The sequence below is a fragment of the Lepidochelys olivacea genome, assembly GCF_965140295.1.
Source record: "Lepidochelys olivacea isolate rLepOli2 genome assembly, chromosome: 2".
Taxonomy (NCBI): Eukaryota; Metazoa; Chordata; order Testudines; family Cheloniidae; genus Lepidochelys; species Lepidochelys olivacea.
In genome coordinates, this window is record NC_140412.1 from 123,874,082 (window position 1) to 123,889,663 (window position 15,582).

The following is a 15,582-nucleotide window of genomic DNA, read 5'->3' on the forward strand; positions in this document are numbered from 1 at the left end:
TCCACTACAAGAATCACTTTGATCTAGTGCACATAAGACTCCATAGCCAGGAGCTTATCAGGCCTCAAAAGTTCCTCTCTGAAACAGCTAGCCACTGTTTCATGTGTGGAGTATGACCTGTTGTGAAGCTGAAGAGTTGGCCAAAACTGATCAGGTGCACAGGACAGGGGCCAGTAATGCTCTTTGCCCTTTGTCCTTCCAGATAACAGCTATCCCCTGCAAAAAAAAAACAACAAAAAACAAAAACTAGGAACCTCCAGTGATAATCCTTAGTTGGCATGTATAATTTTTGAATATTTTTAATACATATTTAACTAACTCTACAGCCTTTGTTAAAAAACAGTGGAGTTTTCCTTTAGTGAAAATCCACACACATCATGAATCTCAGTGTAGTGATAGTTTATAAACTTTTTTGCTACACAGCAGAAGCACTGAATTAAGCTAGGAAAAGAAAGCATTATGAATTAGAAAAAAAATATGTCAAGAAGAATACAACTTTTGATTTCTGTTGTAACATTCATTCTGTATTTCAAGAACAGATGTAGTGTCTGTCCAACACTCAGCATAACAGAGCTTCATTCATTGTAACTCTTCTTTCTCTTCAAATAAATACATATATTGTTATATATTCCTCACTTGTTTTGCCACAAGGCACATTTCAAAACAACATGTGCTGTTTCTGACACAATACCATATCAATCTGATTAATATGGCATGTTCTAAAATAAAATTACTACACAGATATCTATTTAGAAGGATGCCCTTGATGTTGTAAACTAAAGAAATCTTTAAACTCAAAAGAAATAAAGGAGAAATTCTGTGTCATTGCAACCAATCTTAATCCACCGTAGAAGTCAATGTTTTGTACAAGTGCCATCCTAATCTACTTCCAAGTATAAACATTGGCTAGACAGTTGAGACATGCGGATTAGTCCTTTGAACAAGAATTATCTGAAAGCAAACATAAATTTGTAGCACTTAATACCCATTTTACAAATCAACTTTTCAATTACATGTGTTTTGCAAATCACATACAATGTTTTCATGTATTTATGCTTCTTAAACAATGTAATATTTTAAAACTAAGACCTGGGTTATATAAACTTTGAATAACAAATAATAAAATTATTCCTAAACCTTTTATACAGCTACCTATCACTATATTTAGCAGTTGCCTAATAATTGTTTTAACAATATAGGATTGGTATCTATATATTTTATTCAGTGAGAAGAAACAAAACCATTATGAATAACACAGGAAAATTATAATATACCTTCCTTTTTCTTGTAAAAATGTCACTATGTTTGCATTTTTTCTGTTGTCTTGTCACTTACTGCTGCAGTTCAGTTTATACATTGCCTGATTCTTGTGCACTTCAGTGTGTATGATCGGCCCCTCAGCAGTTCTTCCCTCTCTATAACACAACCCATCTCAAAGAAGAAAGTTTCATTTGTATTTTAGAGTCCAGCATCTTTCAGGCAGAAGACATTGTCACAAACCAATCAGAGTAGGCTTAGTCTGAAGATTTTCCCTCCCTCTCAGCAAAAGCACTAGTATCTGAATGAATCTAATAATCCATGAGGTGAGATGTACAGAAGCCATTCACCAGGAAGATGCTGATGGGTGGACAGTAGGAACAATAGCAAACATTTTATGTTCCGGTGGCTGGAAATGAATAATGCATCTCTTGGGGGAAACAGTTGGCTCATTCTGGTGCAGAAAGGATGAAAAGGGTGGGCCTTATTATTTTTTAATCAAGTTAGCATTTCCAATTAAAAATCATAATACACAAACTCAGAAGGCATATTGTGATGATTAAGCATTGTGCAAACTACACAGTGGGAACAAACTTCATTGTTATGCCCCACATTCAAGAAAGTAGAAATAGCTCACACACCACACACACAAACCAAAAGATAACAGTAAATGCTACCATTCTACAAATCCTTTTAATTTGATATTGCTCAGATATACCACCAAATACATGCATCATTTTAGCTGAACTGCCCTTTCAAATTATTGTTAATTAAGTAATAGTCCCTGAGAAATCTGTCATTACCAGCAGTTAGGAACTGGTTTATTAAGATGGCCTGAGGCTGTTACTGCTTGAACAAACTGGCTACTAATTGAGATAAGAACTGATTTCAGTGGGATTACTGCTTGTGTTTCTAACTGGAAGCGTTTTACTTTTTTTAAAACTTTCCCTTTTAACTTGTATACCTAGAGCATGGAGGGTCAGAAGAACCATTCCCTGGTGATTTACCATGGAAATCACCAACAGTGGAGAGAAAGCAGGTTTTTGTTAGTTTTGTACATTATTAAGTGCTCTTTGCTGAGGACAACAAAAAAGGTTACAGTCCTTATACACAATGTGTCTGATCCAAAACCCAGTGATGTCGATGGGAATCTTTCTACTGAATTCAATGGCTCAGGCCCTACAATTTCTTTTAAAATAAAGTCAAGGTTTGGGTTTTTCCCCCTCCCCACCCCAATTCACATGATTGCTTATCCTTTGAAATATACGTTATTAGTGTAGTGGTAAATTGTTTCTAATATGTCATTAACATAACTTTGACATTTCTTCCTGTCAACTGTTTCCACAGTAGATGGAATGTCATGGCTGGAACAATTACCATTATGTATTGTTAAAATGGATAAGTTGTGGGAATTCATTCAGGAACAGGGAAATCTACCATAAAATGATTTTCTCTACAAATATATTTCTTTCCTTTTGCTTAAGAGCAGAGTATAAGGAAAAAGCATTAAAGAAAAGCTACCCTTCTCACGGCATTTTAAAAACATCCACATGGTAATTTAAAAAGAACTGCCATTTCAGCTATTTCTTAAATAGCCTCTTCCTTCATAATCATGTAACCTATTTCTTTCACCTTTTGACTAGTACTTTGGTTTTTTAATAAAGTTACATACTCATTTTGCAAGAATTATCTTTTAAAATGCATCTCAGAGATATTTTATCTTAACAGGTTAATTTGGGTTGAATTAATGTGGAGTCTTGATTTGCTGAAAGAGAGCAAAAAGAGAAAGAGAAAAAAGATAGCTTGCACCCCAACCTCGAAACACACTTCAATTCACATTCCCAAATCAATCTTACTGTCACCTTTATCTGTAATAACAGAATAATTCAGATAGCTCTAAAACAGCATATTAAAAAAACAACATATAACAGCAATGTAGTTATCTACTGGCCTAGACAGGCAAAACAGTTTCCCCCTCTCTTCACCAATTCACAATTTGTTTTCATTCCTTCAGTCTCCATTCTCACTTGATTATTCTTTTCTTTTTTTTAGGTTCTCATCTCTTTTTTCTCCATTAAGATTCGAATGGGCTGGTACCTCAGTCAGTATGTCTATACATGCCTGAATACACTTGCAGAAAAGCGTGATCTCCTTTTGTTTGGGGTATGGCCGTATGTCATTCTGCACTGATAGGCAGTGGCTTCCCTCTCAGTGGGAGCTTTCCAATAATTGCCAGAACAAATTAAACTGAGGTTTATCTGTACCTTTCCCTTTTCATTTGGAAAATGGAAGGAACTGAGGAACAAGACCAATTTTAACTGGTGACAATACAGTGTAAAAATACATTGGATATAGCCAATGTGGAATTATGTTGTGGACAACAGTAGTAGAGCAGGCTATTTTCATGGCTGAAGCGGTGTTGCACCAAATGGACTCTGAAATAATCTCTCTAATTCAACAAAGAATAAAAAAAACTTGAAAGGTAAAGAACCTACCCATTTAAAGCTGTGTAAAATAGTTATGAATAAACAAGTCTTTCCTATTTTATGTAGCATGTCAGAAAAACAGACTGAACTGGAACGTGTAAGAATGATAGGCTTTGCATACTCAACTTTTTTGTTTTGGAAGAGTAAAAAATGAAGGTCGGTAAGGGTGAGGTTCCAATACCCTTACGTATGCACCCCAAGATCTCTGAACTACACTGCGGGTGTTCCAATTTGGAAGATCCTGAATGCTGCAATCCAGCCTTGGAGACTACAATTCCTATGATACCTTGGGGAGGAGAAAGACTTCTGCTTTGAGGTGACGCAGGTTGAGCATGCGGTGGGCTCCACCTTCATGGGGAGCTGAGATTGCTTTGTGGAGCTCTGTGATAAATGAAGGAGGGGTGGGTAGCTCCCTTTCACAGACACCCAGCCAGCCAGTTAGCTGTAAAATCCCTCTTGGTAGCTGTTCTCTACTTGCTTTACCTGTAAAGGGTTAAAAAGTCCCCCGAGGTGTTAAAAAAAAAAAAAAGTGGGCACTGACTAAAAGAGCCAATGGGAAGGCTAGAACTTTTAAGAATTGGGAAAGAAACTTTCCCTTTGTCTGTTGTTCTCTGGGCTGCAGGGACACAGATCAGCAATGCTATAAGCAAGAATGCTGTGCAAGGTTTGAACCAGGTATGAAAAAGTATCTTCCAATTATTTGGATAGGGAATGTTTAGTTAGACACAATCAGGTTTATTTCTTATTTTGGGTTGTGGATCTCCTTTGTGCCAACCCCTGATGCTTTTGTTTGCTTGTAACCTGTAAGCTGAACCCCCAAGAAAGCTAGTTTGGGTACTTAATTTTTGGAGTTGCTCTTTTAAAATCTAACAAAAGCCTAAGTTCAAGATGTATTTTCTTCCTTTTTGTTTTTAATAAAATTTACTTTTAAGAACAAGATTGGATTTTTGGTGTCCTAAGAGGCTTGTGCATGTTGTTTGGTAGCAACAGCTAATTTCCTTTTGTTTTTTCTCCCCTCAGCTATTCCCCATAGGCAGGGTGGGTGAAAGGGCTTGAGGGTACCCCACAGGGAGGAATTCCCAAGTGTTCCTTCCTGGGTCCAAGGTTGTTTTTTTGTTTTGTTTTTTTTGTATTTGGATGGTGGCAGTGTTTACCAAGGTCAGAGAAAAGCTGTAATTTTGGGAGTTTAATGCAAGGCTGGAGTGGCAAGTATTAATTTTTAGAATCCTGTGGGCCCCACCTTCTCCACAAGAAGTGCCAGAATGGGGATTCAGCCCTGACGAGCTCTGTTCAAGCTAGGAGCTGCTGCTAGAAAGCTAGAAGCTGCTGATGAGTAACTACTGGGGGGTTAACCAAGCAGGGAGCCTCAGAGGCTGCTGGTGGGCTACAATGCAGCCAGGATAGAGAGACTGTTGCTGTGCCCAGAACTGACTGAGGTTGGCCTGCAGCGAACGCAGTGTGAGTAACCACCACCTTTGTTGTTTAGGAAAATGCTTGCAAGGGAAAGGACACTAGCCAAGAGACTAAGAGTTCTGAGAAAAGTTGGCATAGCCTTATTGATAGGGCCATACCAAATTCACGGCCGTGAAAAATGCATCACGGACTGTGAAATCTGGCCTCTCCCATAAAATCTGTCGAGTGTAGGGAGTCTCAAGATTGCCACCTGTACTTTTGTGTTGCCTTCAGAGCTGGGTAGCCAGAGAGTGGAGAGCAGCGGCTGCTGGCCGAGCGCCCTGCTGTGGTGGCAACAGCACCACCACCAACAGAAGAACATAGGTGAGGGTGGCATAGTATGAGTGTGAGGTCATACTTTTTGCAGGGGGAAGGGCTAGCCTTACAGGTGTGTGATGTGGGTGACCACCCAGGGTGCTGTTGTTACCCCCCCTGTCCCAGCCAGCCCAGGGCCCCTTTAATCTCCAAGTGCTGGGCCCGGGGGCAGGGTTGGGGGCACCCTGGCCGGGGGCTCCTACCTTACATGGGGCTCCAGTTGCTACTCCTGGATCGGCTGAGGAAGGACAGGACTTCCTTTTCCCCTGCACTGGCTGCTCCCGGGGCTGGGTTGGACTAACCTCAGGGAACCTCCTCCTTCAAAGGGGTTGTGCAGCTTGGAGTGATCCCAATCATTCTGCCCCTTGTTGCCTTGGCTGGACTGCTTTACTGGACCAGCAGAATACTGTCCCTGGTTCAAGATCTTCAAGCACGCCCATGCAAGCAAGTGTCCAGAACTCTGAAATTCAGAGGAATGCACACTGAAGGTGGGGTAAATGGTGTCAGTGTAATTTGGTTAAGTTTAATTTACTTCCGTAAACTGCATTTATTTATTGATTTGTTGAAGTGCCCTCTGCTGATTTAAATTGGTTGCGACATTCTAATTAATCGCAATTTTATATCATGTTTTTCTAAATTGTTAAGTAAAGGTGTGTTAACTCTAATCTAAGAGTATATTGATTGTATATTGTTTATAATTGGTAATTTTGAGTTAGAGTTGCATAGATTAGCTCAGGTTTATTCCTGGAGGCTCCCAATCCTGCCAGTGAGTGGGTACAGGATTCAGTCAGGTGGAGGCACTGCTAAGATTAATTTTTTTTATAAGTAAAAGGACGGCAGCAGGGGGGTTGATAGAGGATTCCCATCTATCCATCACCACTGGGATACTCAGGCTCTCTTTTACTTTAGACAACATTAGATACTTAGGCACACAGGTGAGTTTTACCTGTTCCTGACTAACCCAGGAAGGAAAGTGGGGTGGTGGTGGTTACAATTACTTACACTGAACAGAGTCCTATTCCATGAGTAAATATCACAAAAAAACAGACTTAAATCTCTAAATGCTGCAGAAGCATGTGCTGGCATATCCTCTATGGTAAAAGTTCAGTTGTCTGGATCTGAGAAATTCCAGCATTCCTAGGGAGGTATTGGGAGGTATGGAAGAGATTGAGATCAAATAAAGAGCAGGAAGAGGAGATTGGAACTGCCTCGGTGAGGAAACTGGAACTGAGAACCAGTGGGTCCAAGGGAAGGAGGTGATGTGGGACAGGAGACTGATCTGATGAGGACTAGGGTGCAGGAGGAGAAATGGGACTGGCTGGGAAAAGAGACTGGGACAGAAAGCCAACGAGGGATTGGCTGAGGAGCCCAAGGAGGGAGATGGGGATTGGGAGCCAATGGAGATGGGGAATGGGCACGGGAACAGAAGAGTGAGGAAGAAAAACAGATTGGATGAGAAGCTGGGAGCAGTGGAAATGCGACTAGCTGGGTGAGGAGGCTCGGACTGGGAGCGTGAGGGGACTGGAAGCAGGAGTCCAGAGGGATGAAACTAGGATTTGCTGGACAAAGAGATTGGGACTGGGATGAGAAGCCTGAGAAGTCAAGACTTAGACTGGCTAAGTGAGGAGAATGGGATGAGGCAGGAGCCGGGGTGGAATAATATTATCCTAATGTAGGGGTTTGTGTGTAATATTAGCTCTATCAGCAGACTTCAGCACAGTTGACCATGAGGAACAGTTGACCCCCACATCAGACCTACAGACTAGGTAGAGCTGCATGTTTTGGCTTCATTCATTCCCCATGTATAGATCTCCAAGGGTTGTGATAAGCAGCTACTCATCCTTCCCAAGTGTTGTACCTTGTAGAATCTCATAGGGCTCATTATTCATTCCAAACACCAGTAGTGCACAGACAACAGCCATATCTTCTAAATCTAGGCCAGCCTGTCGAATGCCTGGATGGTACAAGCTGGCTCCAACTCAACCCAGGAATGAGAAAGATGATGCTTACTAGAAGGAGAAAGGAAGCACTTTCAGGAACTGGCTGGAAGTATGACCTCAGCAGCGGACCTCAATTTGTGAAGATGGTACAAAGTCTTAACATCCTGTTGGATTCAACACTACTCATAGTCACCCAAATAGCAACAGTAGTCAGTAGAGCTGGTTGGAAATTTTCTGATGAAATGTTTGTCTGTCAGAAATGCTGATTCATCAAAATATCAAAGTTGAAATTTGGAAATTTCAAAATTGAGTTTTTGTTCCTTTTTGGATAAGGAATTCCTGTTTCCAGGGAGCTCTAGTATCCAGGAAAGCATTCCTCCATGTGTATCCAGAAGATTACATCATTTCCCTATGGGTGCAGGTCTAACAAACAGTAATCCATGCTTTTATTATTTTCATGGTGGGCTAACGTAATATGGTCTACCTGGAGTAAACAAGCAGGCCCCATAAACATTTTCACTTGTTGAACCTGCATTCAAAGTAAAGCAGACTGCCAATAGGACATGCTCTGCTAAAGATGCCAACCTCGATTGCCCACTTCCCCAACAAAAATGTTGTGCTTTCTTCCATATCATCCTTTACAAGTGGAAAAGGCTCCCTGTCAAAATCTGTAAAGCCACTGCCTAGTCCTCTTTCATGTGTCTCCTCAAAACCCACCTCTGCTATAACGAATACAGGATGCTGCAATCTGATGAATGAGCAGGTAAATAATTGTGACTACTAGTACTGATCAGCTAAGAATCATTCACATCCAGATATAAATATTTGTTATCCCATCAAAATAGCTAGAAACATAAAGGGTAACAAGAAAACATTTTACAAATACATTAGAAACACAAGGAAGATAAGGACAGAATAGATCCATTACTTAATGAGGGAGAAAACAATAACAAAAAATGTGGAAATCGCAGAGGTGTTAAATTATGTTCAACATAAAGGTTAGTAGCAATTAGATATCTAACATAGTGAATGCCAGGGAAAATGAGGTAGGATCAGAGGGTAAAACAGGGAAAGAACAAGTTAAAAATTACTTAGACAAGTTAGATGTTTTCAAGTCACCAGGACCTGATGAAATATATCCTAGAATACTCCAGGAGCTGACTGAGGAGATAGATGAGCCATTAGCGATTATCTTTGAAAAGCCATTGAAGATGGGAGATTCCAGAGGACTGGAAAAGGACAAATATAGGGCCAATCTATAAAAAAAGGAAATAAGGACAACCCAGGAAATTACAGAGCAGTCAGCTTAACTTCAGTACCCAGAAAGATAATGGAAGAAATAATCAAGCAATCAATTTGCAAAAGATAAAAAGGTGTAAGTAACAGCATGGATTTGTCAAGAACAAGTCATGTGAAACCAACCTAATAGCTTTCTTTGACAGGGTAACAAGGCTTGTGGGTGGGGGGAGAAGTGGTAGATGTGGTATATCTTGACTTTAGTAAAGCTTTTGTACTGTCTCACATGACCATCTCATAAACAAACTAGGGAAATATAACCTAGATGGAGCTACTATAAGGTGGGTGCATAACTGGTTGGAAAGCCTTTCCCAGAGAGTAGTTATCAGTGGTTCACAGTCAAGCTGGAAGGATGTATCGAGTGGGGTCCCTCAGGGATTAAATTCTGGGTTGGGTTCTGTTCAATATCTTCATCAATAATTTAGATCAGTGGTCTCCAACCTTTTTATGCCCACGATCACTTTTTGAATTTAAGGGCAATCCAGGATCTACCCTGCCTCTTTCTCGAGGCCCTGCCCCTTCCCAAAAGTCCTGCCCCACTTTCTCCATCACCCCCTTTCTCCATCACTCACTCTCCCTCACCCTCGCTCACTTTCACCGGGCTGGGGCAGGAAGTTGGCATTCAGGGGTGTCTGTGTATGTACTCTGGGCTGGGGCCAAGGGGTTCACAGTGTGGGAGGGGGCTCTGGGCTGAGCCTGGGGCAGTGTTTGGGTGCAGGAGGGGTTGGAGGGTGAGGGCTCTGGGAGGGAGGTCAGGGATGGGGAAGAGTGTTGGGGTGCAGGAGGGGTAAAGGGTGCTGGATCCGGGAGGGGGCTTAGGGATGAGGGTTGGGTTGCAGCCTCCTGCCGGGCAGCACTTGCCTCCGGTGGCTCCCGGTCAGTGGCAGGTGCAGCGAGGCTAAGACAGGCTTCCTGCCTACCCCCATTGCTCCCGGAAGGGGCCAATGCATCCTTGTGGCCCCTTGGGGGCAGGGAGAGGCAGGGCACAGGGGGGCACATGGCTCCGCACACTGCCTCTCTCTGCAAGCACTGCCCCCACAACTCTCCCGGACAATGGGAGCTGCGGGGACGGTGCTTGTAGGCAGGAGCAGCACGTGAAGGGAGACCCCTCCCCCTCCGCACCCGGCCGCAGGGCTGTGCTGACCACTTCTGGGAGCGGTTTGGGGACGGGGTATGCAGCGAGTCTGCCTTAGCTGCAGCCACACTACACTGCCGGTGATTGCAATCAACTGGGAGATCCTCTAGGATCGACCAGTCGATCATGATCAATGGGTTAGTGACCACTGATTTAGATAATGGCATAGACAATGCACTTATAAAGTTTGCGGATGATACCAAGCTGGGAGGAGTTGCAAGTGCTTTGGAGGATAGGATTAAAATTCAAAATGCTGGATAAACTGGAGAAATGGTCTGAAGAAAATAGGATGAAATTCAATAAAGACAAATGCAAAGTACTCCACTGAGGAAGGAACGAATCAGTTGCACACATACAAAATAGGAAATAACTGCCTAGGAAGGAGTACTGCAGAAAGGGATCTGGGGGTCATAGTGGGTCAGAAGCTAAATATCAGTGAACAGTGTAACACTGTCACAAACATCATTCTGGGATGTATTAGCAGGAGTGCTGTAAGCAACACACAAGAAATAATGCTTCTGCTCCACTCCATGCTTTTCAGGCCTCAGCTGGAGTACTGTGTCCACTTCTGGGTGCCACATTTCAGTAAAGATGTGGAGATACTGGAGAAAGTCCAGAGAAGAAAAACAAAAATGATTAAAGGTCTAGAAAATGTGACCTATGAAGGGAGATTGGGTTTATTTAGTCTGCAGAAGAAAAGACTGAGAGGGGACATGATAACAATTTTCAAATACACAAAAGGTTGTTTCAACGAGGAAGGTGAAAATTGTTCTAGTTAACCTCTGAGGATAGGACAAGAAGAAAAGGGCTTAAATTGCAGCAAGGGTGATTTAGGTTGGACATCAGAAAAAACTTCCTATCAGGATGTTTAAGCACTGGAATAAATTGCCTAGGGAGCTTGTGGAATCTCCATAGTTGGAGATTTTTATGATCAGGTTAGACAAACACCTGTCAGGGATGGGCTAGATAATACTTAGTCCTGCCATGAGTGCAGGGGACTGGACTAGACGACCTCTTGAGGGCCCTTCCAGTCCTATGGTTCTATGATTGTATCTTCTCCATCCGAGACTGGCTCGCTTTTTGTCTCATCCACCAGTTACATCATGTCCCTTAGATCAGTGGTTCTCAAACTTCAGCAACTTGAGGACTGCCATTTTGATGTAAATTTTTTTGGGGACCCCCCCCAAGCTCTCCTGCTCAGCCCCAGGCCCCACCCCCACTCACTCCAGCCCCCCTCCCTTCATCACTCGCCCTCCCCCACCCTCACTCACTTTCACCAGGCTGAGGCGGGGGCGTGGGCTCTGGAAGGGAGTTTGGATGAAGGAGGGGGTTTGGGGTGCAGGCTCTGGGCTGGGGCACGGGAAGGATTGAGGGATGCTGGCTCCGTCTGGGCAGCGCTTACCTCAGGTGGCTCCTGAAAGCGACCGGCACATCTCTCTGGCAGTGTCTCCTAGGTCGGAGGGCCAGGGGATCTCCAGGCGCTGCGCCTGCCCGCAGCCACCGCTCCTGTAGTTCCCATTGGCCACAGTTCCTGGCCAATGGGAGCTCTGGAGTTGGCACTCGGGGTGGGGGCAGCGCACAAAAAAACCCTGCCCTGCCAGGGGCTGCAGGGATGTGCCGACTGCTTTTGGGAGCCACATGGAAGCAAGGCAAGTATGGAGCCTGCCTTAGCCCTGCTGCGCAGTCAGACTTAGTGCCTAAAATCTCCCAGTTTTGCTTCAGTAGCCTCCTGGAGACAGAGGGAGGGGGAGGAGTTGAGGGAGGGGGAGTTGATCAGTGGGGCCTGTTGACCCCCAGGAGTACCCTCGGGGACCCCCAGAGGTCCACAGACTCCAGTTTGAGAAACGCTGTCTTAGACCGTAAATTCTTTGGGCAGGAACTGTCATCTTGTGTATGTTTGCACAGAAACTAACACAATGGGGCCCAACCTATTTGTGACCCTTAGTCACTAGAACAATGTAAAATGTTAAACAACCACCACCACAGTATTCTGGATCTATATCCATTTTTTGGCCTTAATTCTTAAAACTTTCAATGTACTATATCCTAGCTATTTTACTTTGCCTCTACCTCTGCAATCCAACAGGCCTGATCAAAGTCAATACATTTTCTCCCACTGACTTCAAAGAGTTTTCACATGAGAGTTGTACTCCACTGCAACATTTCAGCTGAAGTAGCCTGTGATAAAACTCGGTGATCTAGATTATTTTTTGGAGGGCCTCCAGCTGTTGAACTTGGAGATCAAGATAAATCCAAATCTCTTTACCATTAAAGCACAACGGAGGCTGTGGAGGAGACGACATCGAACAGGAAGTCTGCTTGCTCCTCCAACTCCTCTGCTGCAGGCCAAGTTTGGACTGGACCCTCTTCAACAGCTTCTGGTGCGCCTTAGCATTATCCTGAGGAACCGGGTGAGAGGGGGTCTATGCGTGCCTGGTCCAGTAACGAGGAGGTGGAGGCTGGTAGCACGAGTTCCACAGCACCCATTGGTGGTCCAGCTGGCTGTTCCCCTTGGTCCATATGGACTTGATGGGTCTTACCCCAGAGCCTCAGGCATTGGGTTGTCGAGGCCACAGGCTTGTCTGAGGCACCCGACAGTGGGCAGTCTAGGAGGGCTGGGTGAACCCCCACAGAGTCCAGGGGTACCATGGGGCTGGCCACTGGGCCTGGGGCAGGTTTCAGTACTGACGACGCAGGTGGCACCAAGGTTCTGGGAGGCTTCCCTGCTGACGTGCAGACTTGCTCCATACCGGAACCATATACGAAGCGATTGCTGCCCAGTGACCCAGATCCACTGGAGTGGCAACTCTGTGCCTAGCGATAATCATGGTTGTATCTAGAGGAGGACTGGTCCAAGTGGGATGTGCGCCTCCATGTGGACCTCGGTGACTGGCGGCGCTTGGCAGATCTGCGTGGAAGACCAATGATCCACGCCTCATGCTTCGAGACTGGTACCAGGACAAGGAGCGGGACCTGGAGGTATCGCTGGCCAGGCACTGCGGGGGGATCTCCCCAAATACAGTGACACCAGTCTTGGGGATCGTTGGTGGGGCCCACGGCTCTGGTCCTCCAATCGTTCCCGGGATCTGTAAGGGCGTTCTGGTGACATGAAGGGCAGATCCCGACTTTCCCGCCGAGGAGTGTGTGCCTCCATGGGTCTGTGCCAGATAACCGGTGAGGTCCGCCTCGAATCCCACTGGTGGAGCCCAAGGTCCAGTGACTATAGAGGTCTCCATTGTGACTGCCTCCCTAACTCTGAGGCATGATGGCTTTGAGCAGGTGAATGGTGGGAGCTGTACCACTGGGGTGAGGGTGCACTGAAAGGTCCCAAGGCAGGCTTACCCGAGGTCTGGGCACAGTTGGTGTTGGCGGCACCAGAAGAGTCAGGATCTCCTGCACAGTCTGAAGTGCTTCTGGCATCGACAGCACCTGAAGCTGATGAAAGCCCACCTCTGTGTCCAGGCTTCCAGGCAAGAAACTGCATCACTCGACGTGTGCTGGAGCACAAACTTCCTCATAGGGAAGATGAGCTGCCTGGCATGGGTCTTAGCTCGCCCCCAGCCCTGTCCTTCCCCTTGTGGGAAGTAGGAGACCATGTCCTATCGGCCTTCTTCTCTTCTTGGTCAGGGCCGTGGATGGGGATCAGTGCCAGCTCATTGACGGTGTTGGCAGGACACTATGCACCAATGCAGCGGTGCTGGGTGCCAAGTCGGACCTTTGCTCCAGGGCTGGAATGAGTGCCAACTCCATCATAAGTTTAAAGGACTAGCAGATTCAACACTTATCACTTATGTGCCCTTCACTGAGGCACCTGAGACAGCTACTATGTGGATCGCTCATGGGCATGGGCCATTTGCAGTGATCGCAGGGCTTAAAGCCTGGGACCAGGGCATGCCCCGGCCCCCGGCTAAGTCACTGGCAGGTCTAACAAGACTCTAACTGCTGCTAAGGGCTAACTAACTCAACAACTAACTATGTACACTAACTTTACGATAACTCTAGTTCATACGAACGAAGCCAAAGCAACACTAGTAAGAGCAGTGAACGTTCCATGCACTGTCACTGGCAGCAAGAAGGAACTGAGGCTGGGGGGAGCTGGCGGCGCCCCTTATACTGCATCATGTGGGCACCACTCCAGAGGGCATCAGAGCTGCTCCCCTACGGATACTGGTGAGGGGAAAAACTTCCGGCACTGGTGCATGTGGCAAGCGCACACAACTAATGTGGAATAGACATGAGCAAGCACTCGAAGAAGAACCTGTATTCTAAGTTGATATATAGATACTTAAGAGAGACAGATGTGATTGGTAGAAATGTTCTGGTGTAGCTTCACAGAAGTCAACTGAGATACATAAGGGATTAATTTGACCCATTGTGTTTTGCTCTTCAACAAAAAGAGCTGTTTAAACATGTATCTATGCCCCTTGTTACTATAGTCCTCATAATCTTTAGTGCATTTAGCCTCCCAACTCCCTTGTGAAATACTATTATCCCCATTTTAGATTTGAGAACTGAGGCACAGAGAGACTAAAAGCCAGACTTTAGTCACTTAGGTGCTTAAAGATGTAGACAGATACCTACTGGGATTTTCAGAAACACCCAGGGGCCTCACTCCCACTGAAATCAAATACGTTTGAAAATCTGGCCCTAAGTGACTTGAAATCTGGACAGCCTTTCCTCCCTATATAGTTTTCACATCAAGCAAATGAGCTTCCATGGGATTTGAGCCAGTCCTGTAGAGATAACAACTTTGGCACTATAAACTGGAATCCTGCAGTGGTCACCCAGCCACATGATAACAGCTGAATATTTTAGGATGATCATGATAATTAAGAGGAATGCAATTTAGCTACAGCAAACAGTATGTGCAAACATTATTAAAATAAATAGCTATCCATTGTTCTAAACAGACATTTGTTAAAATACATGGTAACGTAAAGGTATTATTATGAACACAAGAGGAAATTATATTGTCCCATTAATACATTATAAAACTACTGAGAACTACAGGGGAAAATGTAAATTGAATATAAGGGATATAAACCATTTTAGCCTCAGTGTAAGTAACATGAAAGTTCAGGTATGGATTTGGCACAAAGAGTATATTATTTAATTTGCACTTATGAAAAAAGTCCTATAAAATGTAATAGGTATGTAGCCAAGAGGGTTCCATAGGTATTAATTAGTGTATGACAGAAATTACTTTAAAACCATATAGAATTCAGTATTGAATTATATCCTTTTTAGTCATATGCAAGTATTTTATAGCATGGATATAATGCTCTATTAAATACTATAGAATAGTTTAAAAATTGCATAAAAAGTTTATAATTAAATTCAGTAGGAATTTTCCATAAAGGCAGATGTACAACTTTGTACATTGTATGAAAACCAGAATGAGGACTATTACTGAGAGGCGCTGTGGTCATTCAAGTCCCGCTAATTTTAAAGGAAGACAACAAGCACCACACACAAGATATATAGTATCTCACAGGATAGGCCTTATTTCCCCTACGTTAAGGAATTCCCATGGAGGAGACATGCAATTCCTGGCGTTCTACTCAGGGAATTTATTCAAATCTTTGTGCTGGTATTGGGTGATAATGGAACAGGATAGCTGTTTGGGGCCCTAAACTCCTAGAGGTCTAGATTCATGCAGTATGTGGAACTCCTACTGCTTGTCACCACCATACCTACAACT

General features: G+C 44.2%; 1 protein-coding gene across 3 annotated transcripts in view; it reads right to left on the bottom strand.

Annotated features, from left to right (window-relative positions):
- The window catches only part of CDH20 (cadherin 20), a 166,660-nt gene that overhangs the window by 71,013 nt on the left and 80,065 nt on the right, over positions 1-15,582 (bottom strand). The window lies entirely within an intron of this gene.